Source organism: Mustela nigripes, chromosome 13 (genome assembly GCF_022355385.1).
Source record: "Mustela nigripes isolate SB6536 chromosome 13, MUSNIG.SB6536, whole genome shotgun sequence".
Lineage (NCBI taxonomy): Eukaryota > Metazoa > Chordata > Mammalia > Carnivora > Mustelidae > Mustela > Mustela nigripes.
This window is the reverse complement of record NC_081569.1, coordinates 47,674,702-47,691,930: the sequence shown is the minus strand read 5'-3', so window position 1 is coordinate 47,691,930 and position 17,229 is coordinate 47,674,702. Positions and strand designations below refer to the sequence as shown.

The window sequence follows — 17,229 nt, the reverse complement described above, 5'->3', positions numbered from 1 at the left end:
GGAAACAATAATCCTCGCTCGTCCCATGTTGATAGAACATAGATCAGCTAAGGTGCTGAGCACCTTAGCTCCACAAAGCATTAGAGAAGTCAAAGGTATTGTTTTAAGGGGGAAAAGAACATCCAAAAGGGAAACCTAGGTATACTGTCAGACAAAGTACAAGATCCCTCATATGGGATCCCTCTTTGGGGTCACTGGGAACTTGTCCCACCACCAGGAGACACAGCAGTTTGCTTGAAAAATGCTGAACAAAAACCAAAGCACACAGGAAGGCAACTTGTTAAAAACCAACCTGGAGCAGCTGGGGGACCATAATGAGGTGTGATCCCCAAAGTGCAAGACCTGAGTGGGTTCTGCAGAAAACGTGCTGCCTTTGATCCCCCTTCTCTCATAAAATGTTATTTCTGCTCTTGGCTCCTCAAATTCCTAGACGGACGAATCAGTCTGGGCTGCCCGTGGAATTTGAAAAGAATAAGTTTTCAAAAAACCACACTCGGGAACAATGGTTACCAGAAGTGTCTGGGTCTCAGAGGAAAAACAAACACCCTGTCCCCAGTTTGCAAGTGTTTCCCGAAACACCCTTCCACCTAATGGCTCCTGCCCTGAGCCCCACCCAACAGGAGACACCCCAGCTAATGAGGGGAGGTTTACCCCATGCTTCTGAGGCATGGCAAGAAAACACAACCAGACACAGCAGCTGGGTCCCAGCAGATTCCCCCCACACCGCTCCCTATGGAGCCCGCTGCCCTGAGGGCTAAAGGCCAAAGGCTCGCTCTCTGCAGACCGCACCCCACTTCCACTGCTATTTCCCCAGGGTGATGGGGACAGATGTATGGGGGAGTGGTAGCAGTCAACTTGTCTTTCACCTGAATTTAAAGTGTTTAATTGAAATTTGAATTCTAACCGGAGCAACGGATGTGCCTAGGTTTACAAACAAATAGTTCCAGCAAAAACAAATTTATAGCAAAAATAGCAGCACCTTGATTTTGGAAATAGGGCAACCATTTTGAGCACTTTCTGGGGTGCTTGTACCTTCCTATTTTTAAAAAAAGATGATTTATTTATTTATTTGACACAGAGACAGAGAGAGACAGAGAACGAACACAAGCAGGGGGAGCGGGTGAGGGATAGGCAGACGCCCTGCTGAACAGGGAGTCCGAGGCGGGGCTCAATTCCAGGACCCTGGGATCATGACCTGAGCCAAAGGCAAACGCTTAATGACTGAGCCACCCAGGCGTCCTTCCCTTCCTATTTCTATATAACAGACTTACAATTCCAATTCTTGATTTTTCCTTTGTGGACATTAGCTATTAACAAAATGACAACCCCGCTCTCTTAGTCCTGCCTCCCGGCTCTGACACACACACGTCTGTTCACACTCACGCATGCAGTCACAGACACACACATTTCTCAAACTCTTGTCCATTCAATATAGTTGTTATCACCATGTTTACTTAAATATCTGTTCAGTATTGACATGATTACGATTATATAAATAATACACAGAGTGTACCATGATTACGTTTTCTTTCAAATAGCTTTTGTCCTTTTTAGGAGTCAGTAATTGCTTTTCCCCTTTCGTTTGTTTGCTTCCCATGAACTTATGAGTAATTCAGCCCCTATCCTTCAAAACAAGGGATGTTCCTCCAGCCAGTTCAATGAACCGCATAACCTGAGGCTCTCCCCTGGCCATCCCCTTCGGAGCCTGTATGCTCCTGCTCGCGTCTGAACTGCGTGCTCGCTGAGCCTTTGTACACCTGTTATCCAGGTGATAACAAGCACAAAGGGGCTTCACAGGCTCGAGGACAGCATCTGTGGTCGGCGCACTGCAGCGTGGACCAGCCGGGGAGTGGTGGAGAGCCCTGTGCTGTGCAGAAGAAACAGTGTTGGCTGGGAAGTGAGGAGGGTATAGTGAGTACTATGAGTCGGGCTGGCTGGGAACTGGGAGTAGTAAGCATTCATCCTGACCAGGGAAATCAGAGAAGGCTTCCCAGTGGAGGTGACATGGGAGCCCGGTCTCAGGCTAGATTTGTAAGATTTCAATATGATGAGGAACGGGAAATCTGAACACCACTTGGGGCAGAGGAAACAGAATAAGGATGGGAGCAGAGACTTGCAAGTGAATTGTAAGGAAGGGCTGTGTGTTGCCAGAGCCCAAAACACATGGGAAGGATGTGCTGGGCTGAGTGAGCCCAGATATGGAAGGTGAGGTGTAGGTACCAAGGGTGTGTGCAAGCGGGGGGTCACATGCTGGTCCAGTTTATTCCATTCTAATGGCTTGGCGTGCTCTGGCAAGGAACATGCACTATTATCCTTTGCTGAGACAGAGCCACAGAATATCGGAGTTTTGGGCAAGAGTGTCCTGCTGTGGGACAGGACGAGCAAACGGCAGCTGGAGGATGATCACAGCCAGGGACTGGAGGAGAGACTCCTACTCTATTAAATGAGCGTATTGTCATTTTCCTGAAGTCTGTCTTATTTGCATGAGAACCCAGATGGGTACGTGCCCAGAACCTAGACAGGTGCATGTGCAGGTAGGTTTTTGGTGAATATTTGATGAATGAATGAATCTCCCTAAGCCCACAAATCAGTCACTGCCCCAGGAATTGGACCTCAGCTTCCCCTGCCCACAAACCCTCTGGCTTCCAGCCCTTCTCCCGAGAGAACGTGGAATCTCTCACTGTCTGTTGACACCTCACCTGCCCCAGGGGCACTGCCTGCCCCCTTTTCTGGCACCAGCTCCTTGTAAGCGCAGGCTTTCTCAGAAGCCTGGAAAGGAGAATGTTCCAAATCCATTCTCTATTGTCTCTGCAAATATCCCCAAGGAAAGAAAGCCCGAAAGCCCAGCCTCGGTCTCAGAGTGGGAAAGAACTGGATACAGTAAAGAAAAAAAAAAAACAAAAACAAAACCCAAGACTGCATCCTCTCAATCTTTCCACAGAGAAAAAGTAAACACAAATGAATGTCTTCACACTTCGCCCTTTGCCTGGCAGGTGCTCCAATGTTCTGTTGTTGTAGCAGCTGCTGCTAAGTACCACTTGGGGTCATGAAGGGGATTGTCTTTGGACAGGATGCCCTGGGACCGTCCTCCTTCCCTTCCCAGCCTGTGTTAGCAGCAGAGCCCGAGGAATGATGCCTGGGTCAGGGTCAGTGCTCCTGGCCACTTTGGCAAGGTCCCCCTGGCTCTGAGCTCTTTGCATACTCCTGCCGCTGCGCCCTGGGGACATGGGCTGTGAGGTCACCTCTGGCAAAGGCGCTCCCCCCTACATCCTTCTTTTCTTGAGTCAAAGTAACACATGATTCGGCCTCCAGGGAAAAGGCATGAAGAGCACTGAAAACAATCTGAAGGGCACAAGAAGAGGCCAAGCCACAAGACTGCCTAACGGGGTTGTATGACCTGAGTGGGGACAGATGAAATCTCCTCTCACTGCAATTTACTAGTTCCGCGTGACCTCGGATGGCAATAAATCTCTTTGAATCTCAGTTTTCTCATCTGTACAATGAGAATCATAGATCCTAACGCTTGGGTGGTCATGAGGGTTAAAGTGGACAGTACAGCCCACAAGCTGTGTTTGAACTGATGAAATAAAAATAGCACACGGAGGGGAAGCGTTCGGAAACGTGTAGAGTGCTTTGAAACTGCCTGACAGCCAAGCACATGATGGACTTGCTTCCCTGAACAGGGTGCAGATCAAAATACTGATCTTCACCGAACTGGATGTATATTTTTAAAACCAAAAAACAAAAGCCTGATCCTTTTCCACCAGCAGTTTGGGAAGCAGTGTTGCAAAGAGTCTGGGTACCCAGGACACGCCGTCATGATCCGAGTGGTGCGATGCTCAGAGTGGTGGGGGGCTGGGGGCTCCCCTTGTCCCCGCTGCCCGGATTGGTCGATTACAACCTACCCTCTTTCTTAGGCCTCCTCCAGGCCTGGCCCTGAGCTCAGGGCTGGATTATCACCTCTGACCCAAGTCCCCAGCTCAGTTCCCACATCCAGCCAGTTATCCAGCCCTGCCCCTCCCCCACTGTCCTGTGCCACCTGCAGAGCTCAGGTCTTCACAACCATGACCATGGGGATACCCCATTCAACTCCACCCTCCATGCTGCCTGCAGAGGGAATTGTTTTCAATTTATTGAAATAAGCTTTCTTTCTGAGAATAGGTTCAGACTTGCAGAAAGTTTGCAAATGTTACATAGAGAATTTTCTTATACCATCTCCTAGCTCCCCTTATCGCTAACATCCTAGGAGATATTTGTCAAACCAATGAGTGGACACTGGTACATTCCTTACTAGGCACTAACCTCCATACCTGTCTGGATGTCTTCAGTTGTTCATTGACGTCCTTTTTCTGTTCCAGGTGCCTGTCTACGGTGCCCTGTTTCACTTAGGCATGGGATCTTCTTAGCCACTTCTGGTCTGTGTCGTTTTCTCAACAGAGAGAGTATTTGAAAACAAACTTCATGGGATCTCACCATGCAATAACTTTCAATGGCTCCCTATTGCCAAATTCCATGGCCTTCTGTGGTCTAACCCACTTAACTAACCCTCTTCTTCTATCTGTTGCACTTTCCAAACATCCTAATGCCAACACCACCAGACAGCTCTAAGTGTGGTGTCACATTTGGAATCCAAAGGCCTGAGGGCCAGGAGAGCCTGAGGACAGGAGAAGACCCCCATCTTAGCAAACTCATCAGGCAGAGTGGCCTGGCAATTCTCTAGGGCTTTACTGTGTTCTTTCCTTCTCAGTCTATGGAAACCCTTCCCATCCCTCAAGAACGAACTGGAATAAAATCTCAGCCTTTCTGATCGCTGTGCACGGGTACACCGCCATAGCCCACTGTTTTATGCATCTGTTTAGCACTGATTCTCTTCAACTTCCAGATCTTTTTCCCATTACCTATAACTCCCCACAACCAACAGGTTTGTAGTGTAGTAGTTAAACCAGAAGGACTGACTCAGTGATGTTACATTAGACAAAGGTCTTAGCTTCCCCGTGACTCAGTCTCCTGATCTTTAAAATGAGGCCCAAAATTGGTATTCACAGGATTGTAGTTGGGGCTTAAGTGAGCCATATATGCAGAGCGCATCACATAGTAAATGCTCAATAAACAGTAATCAATAAATGGTAATTGTATTGTTTTCATTATCACTTTTGGATCTGGCCCCCACTGTCTCCTCTCCCCTACAGACACTGGCACATAAAAGGCAATCAAGCATGGAATTTTGTGTAAAAACTCTATCCCTCTGCCGAAGTTTTTAGCACTTATAAAGAGGGCCCACCGAAACCAAACCAAACCAAAACAACACCGTGCTGACCCCAATGGAATAAATCACAAATGGTGGAATTTCAGGCACTAGCAGAAGAGGTATTTGGGGAAAGACATTTCCTGTCTCTGCTTCCAGAGTCACACCCGTCTGACTGTGAGCCCTGGCTGCAGAGCCCCGAGTCCGGCTCCCCTAGCCTCCCTCAACCACGCCACAGCAACGCCATGGGGACACCACAGCGATGCTGCAGGGGTGGGAGCAGTTGTCTCTGGGCGATATCGCCCCGCAGCCAGCAATGGGGACTGACGCAAAGGCCCCATTGGGGTGAGCAGGCCTTCCCCCAACCCAGACATGCTACTGTCACATCAGTCACCAGATGCCAGCAGTCGGGGGCCCTTAGACAACATCTTTGTGAACTGATGAGGAGCCCAAGGCCCAGAGAATGGGAAGGGCTTTACCCACGGGGAGATGGGGGCTGGGGTGGTCATCACTCATTCATTCAATAACCATTTGGGGAGCGTTTTCTCTAAAGCAGATTCCAGGCTGCTGGAGACAAAATGATGAATGTGTTTCCATAGCTGAAAACAAAACAAAAACAAAAACCAATTAGCTGAGGCTCAGCAGCACAAGGACAATCCCTAGAATTCTTTCTGGGCAGCCGTATCCCCCACACTGCGGACGCAGTGGCTTGGTTTGCTATGGAAACCTCGAGGATAGCTCTGGCTCATGGGTACAGAGCCTGCATCCCCGGGTGCTGTTCCGTCCACGAGGTTTGTCTCCAGATCAGCCTTGGATCCAGTTACCTTCTCTTTACCACCCCCAATGCATTCCCTCCCCTTGCCTGTGCCCCACGTTGATTTTATTCACTGCTTGAACCCTAACACCTGGAATGGTCCTGGCCCACGGGAGGGGCTCAGAAATAGTCACCGAATGAATGAAAATGTTGTGTAAACTTGGGAGCCCAATACAGACCCTGGGACTAGTGGCATCGTGGATGGGAGGGTTCTGTGGGGTTGACTTTGGTCGCTGTAGCTACCGGGGTCAGCTTGGGTTTAAACCCCAGCCCAGCTTCTGGCTACACAACCACCTGGGTGGCTATGGGCCTCAGTTTCCTCCTGTGCTTCACAAGATCAAATGAGACAGCACTTCTGAAGACACCCGGTTCTTTCTGTGCCCGCTGTGCAGAGGATAAGCTGATAAAACGGTGTGGTTGGGTTTCTCTTTTGTTGTTCAGTTTGTTTTCACATAGATGGGCAGCTGGGTGTTAGGGAAGGAGAATAGAAACAGGAGATAGACTCTAACAAGGCTCTTTGAAAATGCAGTGTTGCCATCAGCCACTGAGGTCTTGTGATTCTTTGTTACTACAGCATTGCACAGTCTATCCTGACTAACAGATTCTCTGTGAGAATCTGCTGAAAACCGAGACCGCAAGAAAACTCACATTCACACAAAACGAAGCTTTCGAAGTTAATGTTGTGAGATTTCACCTGTGTCGCCAAGATCCTCGGTGCCCCCATGGCCTCCCCTTCTCAGCCTTGGAAGTGGGGTCACCTGGGTGTGAGTGAGGCTGGGTCAGGCGTTGCAATATGGCAGAGGAAGACAGACGTTGTCACCAAGGGTCTAAGGCCTAAGACTGTGCACATGCTTGAGCCCAAGTGTGGTGCTTTTGGGATGCTTTCTTGAGTCTGAGCTTGTTTTCCAGAGCTTTCAGGAGCCTTGGCTTGTTTTCTGGATGCTTTCTGCTGCCAAACTACTTTATAGCCCCTCCTAGTGTGACGGCATTTTATGATCAAAGGGTTACAGAAGGAAGAAGGGGCTTGTTGCTATTGTGAGCAAACACTGTATAAACACTCCGCTCATGCTGTCCCAGAGCATGTGACCCAGGGCCCAGAGGGAGGGGAAGGGGTGTTCTGAGATCCACAGTGGCCCCATTTGGAGGGCATCTCTGTACGTGGGAGCCGGGAGTCATTGCCAAGGCCACATGCCCAGGCCAGAGGGTCCCCACCATGGATGGCACTTAAGAATAGGAAAGGTTTCAGTACCCCGAAGAGTCCACACTCTCAGCCTGAGTCACACTTGGAGCCTCTCCTGAGTCACACATTCCCCTCTGGCTGAAAGGCCGAGCTCCGGGCCAACTGATGAGTTCAGGCGACTGCCCAGGGACATCTCTGTCCACTCAAGGGTGTGTACTTTGAGAGTGGATGGTGCAGGGTGAAGGAAGGACCTTGGCCTTGGGATCAGGACTCATTGGCTTAAATCCTGGCCTCACCATCGGTCTCCTAGGTGATAAGGCTAGGTCCCCGCTCTCTGGGCCCCTTTCTCTGGCTGCTGCAGGTGATCTCCCCAGCTTCGAAGGCAAGGGCCTCATTCAGAGGACTCTGTCAGCTCAGGGTCCAGGCTGGCTTTCCGGAAACTGGCAAGGGTCCAACCTGTGGAGCTTGACCTCCTCCTGTCAGATGCTCCTAGCTCATTCCCTGGGCGGGGGCCGCAGGAACTCTGCCTTCACCCAATCCCCTTTCTCTTTCTCCCTGCTGGTTGTTATTATTCAGCGTAGGATGGACAGGGAGGCCACACACTGGCGATCACATCAGCTACAGAAGACCGGGGGTTCTGAGTTAGAGGCATACACGCAGGCGAAGGCAGTGTGTTCTATTAACAGGCAAATGCCCCCAGACCAAGGTAAGTGCGCAGGCCTACCACCTGTGTACCCCCTAGTGTGAGTACTACAGGGTGACAGATTTGGGTGAAAGGGGGAAAGGAAATTTGGGTGCCTAGAGGACGGGAACCCATTTGGTAGGAGTGTGGTACAGACAAGGCTAACAGCAAACACTTCACATCATGTACTCTGTGCCGGGCCCTGTTCTAAGCCACAGATCAAGATCCAGACACTGGATCTTGAATCCTGACAACAGCCCTATGGCACAGGTGTTATCACCACCATTTTACAAATGAGGGAGCTGAGGCCCAGAAATGTCCCCTGTGCTAGCCTTTGCCCTCCAGATCCCCCCTCCACCTTTCTCTCTGCTGCTCTGTGCCCTGACAGCCTCATCTCCAGTGGAACAAGCCTTCGGCAGGAGCCCCTGCAGCTGCCCCATCCTCCATGAGCTCCACTCCCCCTGCACACATCTCCAGAAGTCGCCCCTTCCACAAGATCTGCTCATGAAACCCTGTGAGGGGCTGTCCATTCCCTGCACGCAAGGTGACTGCTCTAGTTAGAGGCAGCGGCTGTGGGCGAGAGGAGTGTCTCGTCAGCAAAGGCCAGAAGCAGCACATAGGGGTCTGTAGGATAGCATGCTGCAGGCCCGGGGCCATGAGATCCTCGTCCAGGTAAACATAGCATATCTGGTAAACCGAGCTCAGCCAGAGCCTCTCACCCAGCGTAGCTCGCAGCCACCAGACTGACCAAGGGTCCAGAACATTGCCACCCCTCCTCTAGCACTCAGCCCTGCAGACAGAAATGAGAGCCACCCCCTCCCCACACTACTTAGCTTCTCTCTTCCCACCAGCCCCCCAAGCATGCATATATCACCCTTGGAAATAAGGCCCTGCTTCATAGAGGAGGAGCATGTGCTGATGCTGCAAGGGGTACAGACCCAGAAGGGGAAGAAAGGGGACCGCTGAGCTTGCCCGGAAGTCAGGCACCGGGCAGAGAGTTCCGTGGAAGTCATCGGGTCCTCCGCTTTGCCCCTGTTTCCCTTTCCTGAACCGGCCTGAGAGTGCAGTCTGCCATCTGACTCTCCAAACTTGAAACCACGTCAAGAAGCCTCCGTGGCCAGCCCAAGTGGGTCCACACATTGCACTCTCTTCCTCCTCCAGCCTCAGAGTGGGGATGGGTTTTCCCCCAAAGTGGCACCCCGTCTTCTGCATGGGAACCCCCTGCCAGGGATTGGGGCTGTTTCACAGTCCGTGGACGAGACGATAAGCCCCGGAAATACACTGGCATGGTCTGAGCACCAGGGGTACAGCCATGGTGAGCCCTGTGGCTCCCACCTCACCTGGAGCACGGCAGGTGGTGAGGAAACCAGATGGGCCTTCATGTCATTCAGCCCAGCCTCCTTGCTGGGACAGGGGGGAAACTGAGGCCTCGGGAGGAACACGAGTTGCACCAGGCCCCCGGCTCCCAGGCCACCGGTCTTTCTCTGGCACCCAGCAGCCAGGGGAGACATTCGGCTCCAGACAGTCAGGCTGACGGCTTCCACTGCAAAGAGCCAAACGTGAGGTTGGCAGGAAGGGTTGGATCTCCCGTCCTCACCGCCACCCACATTCCGAGGCTCATTGGTCGGAAGCTTTCTTTGGAAGCTAAAAGCTGGTAATTGGGAGAACTTGGGGTGACTCATGTACCAAATGCTGTTTTTGTTTTTCCTTTTTCTTAAAAATCTCAACTATTGGCTATTTTTATTTCAGGGCCAGATTCGATTTCATCATTTTCCTTCTCCTTTCCCCGGATTCCTTTTCCCCCCAACCCTCACTGGCCATAGGAACACCGGGCCCCCTCCCAAGCTGTGGTGAAGATGCCGGCTGGACAACCAGGGGGGGAGACGGAGGGGCTCGCCGGTCACCGCTGCGGCCGCAGCCAGGGCAAGGCTGAACTCTTCCACACCCCATGCCTCACTCCCAGGCCAGCCCGGGACGCCTGCCTTGCCTGCCCCATGCTGTTTCTGTCCTCAGCTGACCCCTTGATCCCCAACACTGGCTCTTCTGGGGACCCAGACCTACAGCTCCTTACTCGGGCCCTGCCTTGGTGCCCCTCCCCTGGAAAGCTTCCCCCACAGGCCCTGGCCTGCACGCCCCCCCCCCCCCCGGCCTGGCCTCCCCTAGCCTCTCTGCTTTGAGTCTCATCATGTGTGTCCCACCTCCCCAGGGCTACCAAAGCCCCTCCTTTAATTTTTCAGTGTTTATTTAATTAAGGTACCCACCTCCCACACACACACATATAAAGTAGCACAAGACCCCAAACACAGCGGCCCTCTGCCCCTACCCTGGGCTGCTCTCCCTCGGGCACCAGCTTTTCATCCTTATAACTCTTCAGGTTTTGACCATCAGATTTTTAAAGGGATATAGACGTGGGCTTATCATGCAACTTCTTGATTTCTTGTTTGTTTTCGACAGAATCTCTTGGCTTCCTATCGAGGGAGCTGGAGATTTAACACTTTCACCTGTGACTCTCCCATTTCCTTGCTCCCACATTTTCAAAAGCACAGTTTTTTAGTCAAGTCCGTAGGCAGTGTTCCCAATATGACCCCTCTGTAGAAATTGTTCCTGATGGGTGAGGTAGTGACTGCGTTTACTTCCTTTGGCATCTAGCTGTTTCCCCCTGGAGTTCATCCCTGAGGCCCCCAGCCTGGGGGTGCCTGCTGTGGGCTTCAAGTTGGCTTCCCTCTGACTGCCTCCCTCTAGACCGTGTTTTGGATTTCTCAGAGTGCCGCATTCTCTGGTTCAATGGCACCATGCCCATTTTCAGTCAGTCTTCTCCGGAGCTCTCTCTTCAAGGAGGATCCACACTGCTGCGCACACAACCCTAGCCCCTGGGGGCAGCCAAGACCTGGATGCTTTCTGGAGGGCTGCAGATGGAACACGGACATGAAGGCTGCTTGTCCACCCACACATGAACTCACATGGCAGGATGTGGGGGCAGAGCTCAGCCAGGGGCAGGATTAATTTAATAATGACTTTCTTCCTGACCGCCCCCCCCCGCCGTTTACTTGGTTTTCTCATATTCCCATAGCCATTTCTCCATAGTGTTCCATCCAAGGTTCATCAATAATTTTACCAAATGCTCCAAGACTTCCAATCATTGAATCTATCCATTTTCCCCCCTCTTGAGTGAAGAACTAAAGAAGAAACACTTAATCACCACCTTCTGGGTGCAGGCCCTGTGTCGGTTGCTGGGGGAATGCACAATGAGCAAGGCACAGTGCCTCTCCTCCAGGAGCCTACGATCTGGAAGTGTGGGCTTTGAGGCAGACTACTGTGTGCTCTGCGGGTCCAGACACACTTGATGACAGAAGAACCCAGATAGCCAGACAGAGACAGGCAGGTGGGGCCCAGGGTGTGATGTTCCCATCTCACAGATCTATAAACTTCTTATTGGGAGACTCATTCAAAGAAATTGAATGAGAGAAACATAAAACCAATCAGAGATAAAAATCAAGTTGTTTATGGAAACCTGAGGGTGACTCAGAACGCAGTTTGAAAACCACCTCTCTAGGCTATTATACCAACAGTGATTATAGTCAGATGCCTTTTTGTAACTGTAGGTACCAAACAGGGACCTCACTTGTTGCTACTTGCTCCATACGTGAGTTGAAATTAAGCTAATGGCTTTATTTAGCTGGTGGGGGTAGAGGCAAGCTGTGGAGGAGGCAGTAAATAGAGGTGTCCTACCTCTACCTTAATTAAAAGCTCTGTTTTTTAAAAAGATTACTTATTTATCTATTTACTTAGAGAGCACGAGTGCATGTGCAAGTAGGAGGAGGGGTAGAGGAAGGAGACAGAATCTCAAGTAGGCTCCATACTGAGCATGGAGCCCCATGCCCCGCCCACCACCCTGAGATCATGACCTGAGCTGAAACTGACAGTGGGACCGGTAACTGACTGAGCCACCCACGAGCCCCCTGGACTGTAATTCAAAGCAGTGTATGTTTCCACGTGAGGGGCAGCACCACGCTGAGGAATGTTGGAGTCAAGGGAGCTGGATCCTTGACTCCCTGAATCACATCGGGGAGACAAGTGCCTGCTCTGAAGCCATCAGGCACCCCTGTTGTCCAGTACCCACCTCCATATCTATTTGACACTTGTCACACACTCAGGGAGCTTCAGTGTATGCAGTTTCTTTGTCAAGTGTTTGGAACTACAGTGGCGACCCTGACGCTCATCTTAGGGATCAGTAAAGGAGAGAAGTCTTATGCTACAAGAGAGGCACCGGTCAGGTGCTAATGGGAACTCAGGGGTGGGAGAAACCCCTTCCAGCCAAAGGGATCGGCAGGGGTGTCCTGTAGGAGATGATACTCAGACTGATCCATGACAGCTGGTGGGACTGTGGACACTGAAGGAGCCTATTTCAGACCAAGCCCTGGTTGGAAAAGCATGAGGACTAGCTCCTCAAGGCCATAGCATAGGTGGGGCTGGAGGCGGTAGGGCAGTGGTGAAATACACATCCCTTCCCCCAAAGCTGCCCTGAACCCAGCCTCATCTGCACAACACTAGCTCCTATGTGTCTTTGTCACCTAGACCCCCTTTCCAGCATTTTCCATGTATACATCTCATCCTATCAACTCTAGCATGAGTACCCCAAGGGATGGTGCTATTTCCTTTCAGGAAGCAAGTAGCTCTATGAAGAAGGCGTGCATTAAAGTCTTTCTCGCTTCTACTCACTCATCCAATGGATGTTTACTGAGCACCTACAGGCCCTGTTCTAGGTAGTGGGATATGGAAGTAAAGAGAAGGGATGGTACCCTGCCCTGTGGCACTTGAGTTAGAAGCTGCAGACACAGGTTCTTTTGTGGCTGGCTAGAAAATCATTCTCCAACTTACCCTGAAGACAAAGAAAAACAGAGATGGGCCTGGGTTCAAATTTCAGCTCCCTGCAGAGCTGTAAGGTTTGGGAAAATTTCTGTTACCTCCCTGAGCTTGTATCCTTGCGTGGTGTTCATAATTCTACCCCACAGTGCCACTGTGGAGCTAAAATGGAACAATCTGGAAAGGTGTCCAACATGGCGCCTGGGCCAAGTCATGGCTCTCTTTAGGTATGAGTCCCTTTCTCTTCCCCACTTCGAGGCCTCAGCTTTTCATCTTTATAATGACCAGTTCAGGCCAGAGGATCTCCTTGCAAAGGCTCCAGTTGTAAAATGTTCTGATTCCAAAAACCTGAAAAGGCAGGGGCAGTGGGAGGGTATGCGTAGTCTTCTCTGCAGTAAATCAGTGTCTGTATGAAGTCACCTTGCCTCCCTGGCATTCGTCAGGTTTCCCTTTATGTGCCGAGAGGCTCGGGACCTGCCAAGCCTTTAAGCCACACCGGCTGCTTCTCCATGTGTAAATGGCTTTACCATCCGTGTGCAATTTAACCATCCCCTTGTGATCCCACGGGGAAGAAAACAGCTCCTTCTTATGCAATCCTGTCTGGAGAGACAGACAGCAAATGAGCACAGCTAAAAATAATTCATTTTAAAGTTTGTTGGGGGGCTGAGAAGGAGGGGCGGAGGGAAGGTGGGTCACATTCCCAAATGCTCTGGATTCTTCAAGAAATAAGAACCAAGAGTGGCAGCTCTGGCCACACTGAATCCATCCCGTGGTGCTTTCAGTGCAGGATTCTGACATGTCCTCCTTCTCCTCCTCCCTAGGTCCTGCATCCAGCGTCAAGGTGCTGTTCCAGGGCTCAGTGATGGCCACAGCCAATGCCCCACCCAGATTCTCCCAGTTTCTCCAGCTTCTCCCTGCTATTGGCTGGCACCCATGACCTTCAGTGAGTTGCTCTTGGACCCTGGAACAGCCTCCCCACAGGAGCAGCTGGAAGGGGCCAAGTGGATCCCCACCCTCCGGCCCACAGCCAATGACTGGTTGTCTGGGAAGACGGAAATGTAATTCCCACTTCAGAGCCCCCCTGGCACCAGGTTTCCACCTGCAACTGAGCCAACTTTGTCTCTTCCCCTGGTCCACTGCCTTAACAGTTATCCATGGGAGCACACTCTTGACCGGACCATGGCACTGACTCTTTGGTTTGGAGTCGGCTTCTGGGAGAAGCCTCTGAAGCCCTGCTTCCAGGAGCCCATCCTGGCTTCAGATGAGCTCTATCTTCTGCACTTTCTTACAGACCCCTTCTCTGGTGATCAGCAGCAAGCACTTAAATGTTCCCTTTCATCATGCTCTCATCCTCTTCTCTAGTCACTGGCACAAAGATTCTCAGACCAGGACACCAGAATGACCCGGGGTTCGTAAGGAGGAAGAGATCGGCACACCCTACTCCTCAGGTTATTCTCGTGTACACTCTGTTCTCAGAACCTCTACCTAGAAGATGCTTGGAGTATTCCTTATCTCTGTTGCCAGGCCACAAGCTCCTTGTAAGATAATAACAATTTTCTTCCATTTTGTGCAAAATGCTTTGATACGTACCACGATATTTTATCCTCCCAACCAGACCATGTGCTAAAAAAAATAAATAAATAAAAAGTGGTTATATCATCCTCATTGTAAAACAAACAAACAAACAAACAAGACCTACAAAATCAAAAGGGAGGGCTAAAAAAAAATTCAAGTTTGAAATGGTTGTTCTGGATGACCTCTAAGTCCCCTTTAATTATGACCTTTTAGCATATTCTGTTTTAAATTTCTCTAGGACTCTATCCAAGTTAATCAACTGGTTAAGGAAAGAGAAGGGGGACAATGACTTATGTACATGATCTCTTTAAGTACATTGGTGAGATTTTATTATTATTATTACGTCTACTTGTATAATAGATAAATAAATATATTTATCTATACATAGATAATAAAACAGGCTCCAAATAGCTAAGTGAAATGACAGTCATGGTCCTTTTTCAAGTGCCAGTGATAGAAACCTCATTCCAATTAGCGTAAGTAAAAAAAGATATTTATTGCACTTGGCTTCAGGTCTGGCTGGATCTAGGAACCCTAACAATATCAGGTTATTGCTTCTCCCATGTGCACTTCCTGTGTCATTCTTAGAGTCATGGTCCCAGAGGAAAGAAAGTACCCTTTTTCATAGCTCTTAGGAAAAAAAAGGAAAGAAAAAGAAGGTGTAAGGAAGACTGATACGTCCTGCCTTGGTCACAGCCTTACACCACAAGCAATCATTTTGGCTCTGGTGATGAGTCCTTGAACCTCCAGACCTCAGCTATGTGCCCACTTCTGTCCAGCAAGGACAGGTTAGCCCTATCTGAAGCACAGGGAGTGAGGGGAGGATCAGGGCAGAGTGAAGGACTGAGCCACAAATGACCTGCCAGAAGTCAAGGGCTTAGTAAGCGGTAAAGTTGAGATTTGAATCCAGGCCTTTTGTCTTGATGCCAAGGGTTGGTTCCTTTACACCAGAGCCTTTGAGATCCACAGTATTTAGCAAGTACCAGAGGGAGTCATGGTCAACATCTACAGCTATGGCAACTGTGAAATCTATAGGGCACCTTTAACTTTTCTAATTGCTTTGACCAATACTTCTTTTCCCCTGGCCCCAGAAAACTGCAAGACATGTAGACTAATTGCAGATTCATTTGTTATTGTGAGAACCAGTGTACCCAGTTTCCCCCACGTAACACTTTCTAAAACCATTCGACAGTATCATAACCGGCATACTGACATTGATACAGTATCACAACCAGGATACTGACATTGATACAATCTAAAGACAGATCATTCCTATAAGGATCTCCCATGGTGTCCTTGACAGCCACATACTCCTCTTTCCTGTCCCCATCTCCTCCTTAACTCTGGCAACCACTGGAGAGCCTCAAGTTCTCTCTTTCCATAATTTTGTCATTTAAAGAATGTCATAGAAATGCAATCTTACAGCAAATAACCTTTGGGGATTGGCTTTTCTCACTCAGCTCAATTTCTGGACATTACACACAGTGTCTGTTCACATCAGTAGCCCATTTCCTTTTATTGCTGGGTAGCACGCCAGAGTATGGACATAGCACCGTTTGCTTAACCATTCACCTGTCAAAGGGTGTCTCTGCTGGTTCTAGGTTTGGGCTATTACAAATAAAACTCTTCTTAAGGTTCATGTGCAGGTTTCTATGGAAACATAAAAGTCTTCATTTCTCTGGCCAGGAGGTGTGATTGCTGGGTCCTATGGTAGTTGCATGTTTGGCCTTTAAAGAAATTGCCGAACTGCTTTCCCCAGTAGCTGTACCTTCCTCTATCCCCACCAGCAATGAGAGTGACCTAGTCTCTGCGCACTGACATTATTTTTTAATTAAGCCATCCTGAGCCCTGTGACATCTCATCATAAATTTCAATTTGCTTTCCCTTAATGGCTAATCATGATGAACATCTCTTTGCATGCTTATTTATCATCAGCATATCCTTCCGGCGAAATGTCTGGGCACATCTCTCACTCCTTTCCTAATTGGATTGTTTGAATTTTTTACTGTTGAGTTTTGGGAACTCATTAGATATTCTAAATACTAGCCCTTTGTCAGTTATGCGGTTTGCAAATATTTTCCTTCTGTCTGTAGCTTGTTTTCTATCCACAGGGTGTAACAAGGTATTTTTCAGAATAAAAATTTTTAATTTTGATGAGGCTCAACTTACAAATTTTTCCTTTTATGGCTTGTTCCCTTGGTGTCACGTCTAAGAATTCTGTCTAGCCTTACATCACAAAGATTTTTCCTCTCTGTTTTTTTCTGAAAGTTTTATAGTTTTGTGCTTTATATTAAAGTCTCTCATTCATTTTGGATTAATTTTGTACAAGGTGTGAGATTTGGATCAGGTTTATTTTTCTGCCTACGGTTGTACAATTATACCAGTGCCGTTTGTTGAAAAAGCCACTTTTTTCTGTTGAATTGCTTTTGCACCTTTGTGAAAAATATGTTAGATACATTGCGTGGGTCTATTTCTGAGCTTTCTATCTGTCTTTGTTTTTTGTTTTTTTTTAAAGATTTTATTTATTTATTTGACAGAGAGAGATCACAATTAGGCAGAGAGGCAGGCGGGGCTGGAGGGGTGGGCTGAACAGTGAGCCCAACGTGGGGCTCCATGTGGAGCTCGATCCCAGGACCCTGGGATCATGACCTGAACTGAAGGCAGAGGCTTTAACCCACTGAACCACCCAGGCGTCCCCTATCTGTGTTATTGATTTAAGTGTCTAACCCTGTACCAATACCACAGGATCCTGATTGCTGTGGCTATTTAGTAAGTCTTGACGTTGTATAGACTGGTTTCTCCCAATTTATTTTCCCTTCTTTCTTCTTCTTCTTCTTCTTCTTCTTCTTCTTCTTCTTCTTCTTCTTCTT

The 17,229-nt window shown here is 49.2% G+C and overlaps 1 long non-coding RNA gene across 1 annotated transcript in view; it reads right to left on the bottom strand.

The window, feature by feature from the left end:
* Nucleotides 1–5,112: 5,112 nt before the first annotated feature.
* Nucleotides 5,113–17,229, bottom strand: part of LOC132029215 (uncharacterized) — a 15,756-nt gene continuing 3,639 nt past the window's right edge. The window contains exons 2-3 of the long non-coding RNA XR_009407745.1: nt 14,375–14,407; nt 5,113–5,844 (exon numbers count right to left, since the gene is read on the bottom strand). This is a non-coding gene — a long non-coding RNA (uncharacterized LOC132029215). The remainder of the gene's footprint in view (nt 5,845–14,374; nt 14,408–17,229) is intronic.